The following is a 3,452-nucleotide window of genomic DNA, read 5'->3' on the forward strand; positions in this document are numbered from 1 at the left end:
CAAACGTATCTGTTACTGCAGAGGAGAAATCTCGTCTTGCAGCGCCGCATACACCGACTTGCGTGTAATCTGACAGCAGCGCAATGCTTCTGTCAGAATGCACATCAGTGCTGCAGCTAGTCGATCGGTTGGTCCACCTGGAAGGTAAAAAGACAAAAAAAAAAGAAAAAACCAGGCCGCAACGCAATAATTTTTATTAACTTTGGAACAGAACATGTAACTTTAACTTTTTGAACTAAACATTAACGTGTTTGCTTACTGGTTTTTTTTTTTTTTTTTTGTTTTTTTTTTACCTTTATAGAACAAACCTCTCCTTCCCCATGGGTCAATGTGCAAAGCGCAAATCGCCCAAAGATGTGGCGAAGTGCATTATGCACTTTGTCCCATGTGAAAGGAGACGTTTGCAGCAGCAGAGAGTTAATGGGCCCTAATAGCCCTGTGTGCCTGTCCTGTGAGATGATCCCTATGCTAATAGTGTACCTGTGAGTGGTACTTCCGGAAACACTGCCCTAAGCATAGGGCAGGGTGGTCAGGGCAGTCAGGACAGAAATAGCGGGTGTCACGCCTTATTCCACTCCTGCTACAGACACGACATCTTTTTCGGGGTGACGGTTGGGTTGAGGTACCAGGAACGACATTGGGGAAATGTCGCTCGTGTAGACGGCTAACTACACTGGTGGTTGGGGCCACGGAACCTCCTGGATACAGGAGGTTCTCGATGATCTCTTCCTGAAATTTGAGGAAGGATCCAGTTCTCCCAGCCTTACTGTAGAGAACAAAACTATTATACAGAGCCAATTGAATCAAATATACAGACACCTTTTTATACCAGCGTCTGGTTCTGCGGGAAACTAAATACGGAGCCAACATCTGGTCATTGAAGTCCACCCCTCCCATGTGGAGGTTATAGTCGTGGACTGAGACGGGCTTTTCAATGACACTGGTTGCTCGCTCAATTTGTATTGTCGTGTCTGCGTGAATGGAGGAGAGCATGTAAACGTCACGCTTGTCTCTCCATTTCACCGCGAGCAGTTCTTCGTTACACAGTGCGGCCCTCTGCCCCCTTGCAAGACGGGTGCTAACGAGCCATTGGGGGAAGCCCCGGTGACTAGTTCGCGCGGTGCCACAGGCGCCAATCCGTTCTAGAAACAAATGCCTGAAGAGGGGCCACACGTGTAGAAATTGTCCACATAAAGATGGTACCCCTTGCCGAATAAGGGTGACACCAAGTCCCAGACTATCTTCCCACTGCTCCCCAGGTAGTCAGGGCAACCGACCGGCTCCAGGGTCTGATCTTTACCCTCATAGACACGAAATTTGTGGGTATAGCCTGTGGCCCTTTCACAGAGCTTATACAATTTGACCCCATACCAGGCGCGCTTGCTTGGGATGTATTGTTTGAAGCCAAGGCGCCCGGTAAAATGTATCAGGGACTCGTCTACGCAGATGTTTTGCTCTGGGGGGTATAAATATCTGCAAATTTCTGGTTGAAATGGTCTATGAGAGGCCGAATTTTGTGGAGCCGGTCATAAGCTGGGTGGCCCCTGGGACGGGAGGCGGTGTTGTCACTAAAGTGCAGGAACCGCAGGATGGCCTCAAAACGTGCCCTGGACATAGCAGCAGAGAACATGGGCATGTGATGAATCGGGTTCGTGGACCAATATGACCGCAATTCATGCTTTTTTTGTCAGGCCCATGTTGAGGAGGAGGCCCAGAAAAGTTTTAATTTCGGAAACTTGGACTGGTTTCCACCGGAAAGGCTGGGCATAAAAGCTTCCCGGGTTAGCGGTTATAAATTGTGTGGCATACCTGTTTGTTTCGGCCACAACTATGTCCAAAAGCTCCGCAGTCAAGAACAGCTCAAAAAATCCCAGGGCCGAACCGATCTGAGCTGTCTCAACCCGAACTCCAGACTGGGCGGTGAAAGGGGGAACTACAGGTGCGGCTGAAGTTGGGGACTGCCAATCAGGGTTTGCCAGCACCTCTGGGATTCTAGGGGCTCTACGGGCACGTCTTTGCGGTGGCTGTGACGGGGTCACTACTGCACGTGCCACCGTACCAGCTTCAACTGCCCTTCTGGTGCTCGCCACTTCACCATGTTGTACGGCAGTGCTGGTACTAGGTCCAGGGAGGGCTGGGCTGCTGGTGTATGCCTCACCACGTAATCCGACAGCACCAGCCCCACTCTGCTGATCTTGAAGCGGATCCTGCGCAACCTGCGGTCTAGCGACACGGGGCCGGGTACGCCTGCTGCTATCAGGGACCTCAGCCTCCTCGTCCGAACTTTGGGTCAGAGAGCCACTGCTTTCTACAGGTTCGTATTCTGACCCACTGGATTCATCAGATGAGGGTTCCCATTCCTCATCCGACTGGGTCAGAAGCCTGTAGGCCTCTTCAGAGGAATACCCCCTGTTAGACATGTGGGCAACTAAATTTAGGGGTATTCCCTGAGACTACCCAAGAAAAAAAAAAGCAAGCCTGTCTTACAAAGGGGAGGCTAGCGAAGTACCGGAGGCCGCTGCGGTTGATAAAAAAATATCGCCGCAGTGCGTGTAAAGTGAATGTGCAGTGATCAAAAAAAAATTTTTTTTGTCACTGCGGTGGGGCGGGTGTGGGCGAACGCACGTGTGGGCGATCGATCAGGCCTGATCGGGCAAACACTGCGTTTTGGGTGGAGGGCGAACTAAAGTGACACTAATACAATTATAGATCTGACCGTGATCAGTTTTGATCACTTCCAGATACTATAAAAGTACAAATGCTGATTAGCAATACGCTAATCAGCGAATAACGGACTGCGGTGCGGTGGGCTGGGTGCTAACCGATCCCTAAACTACCTAACCAAGAGGCCTAAACTATACTGAAACCTAACGGTCAATACCAGTGAAAAAAAAGTGACAGTTTGCACTGATCACTTTTTTCCTTTCACTAGTAATTGACAGGGGTGATCAAAGGGTTAATTGGGGTGATCTGGGGCTAGTATGTGGTGTAGTGGGTACTCACAGTGATGTCTGCTCCTCTGCTGGAACCAACCGACCAAAAGAAGGAGCAGAGGAGCACAGCAGCCATTTACTAATATGTGGGGTTAAATGGCTGCTGATTGGATTTTTTAAAAATCGGCAACCTGCCAGCCAATGATCGTGGCCGGCAGGCTGCTGACGAAATACTTGGCTACGAAATGCCGGCCCGCGATGCGCGGGCCGGCTGTGACGTAATCTCGCGAGATGACGCGCCGATGCATCCAGGAGGAATAAATCAACCACCTCCCGGACGCATCGGCGCGTTAGGCGGTCGGGAGGTGGTTAATGCACATTAGAAGACCTGTGCATGGCTATGTACATCCAAGTATGGTTACTGGGCCGGTCAGTGTCCCTTTAATGTAACAGATATTGATACATGGTAGAGACAAAGTGACACAGCTGATATTTTTTGATACTTTTATTTAGTTAGTA

This window comes from Bufo gargarizans, chromosome 6 (genome assembly GCF_014858855.1).
Source record: "Bufo gargarizans isolate SCDJY-AF-19 chromosome 6, ASM1485885v1, whole genome shotgun sequence".
Taxonomy (NCBI): domain Eukaryota; kingdom Metazoa; phylum Chordata; class Amphibia; order Anura; family Bufonidae; genus Bufo; species Bufo gargarizans.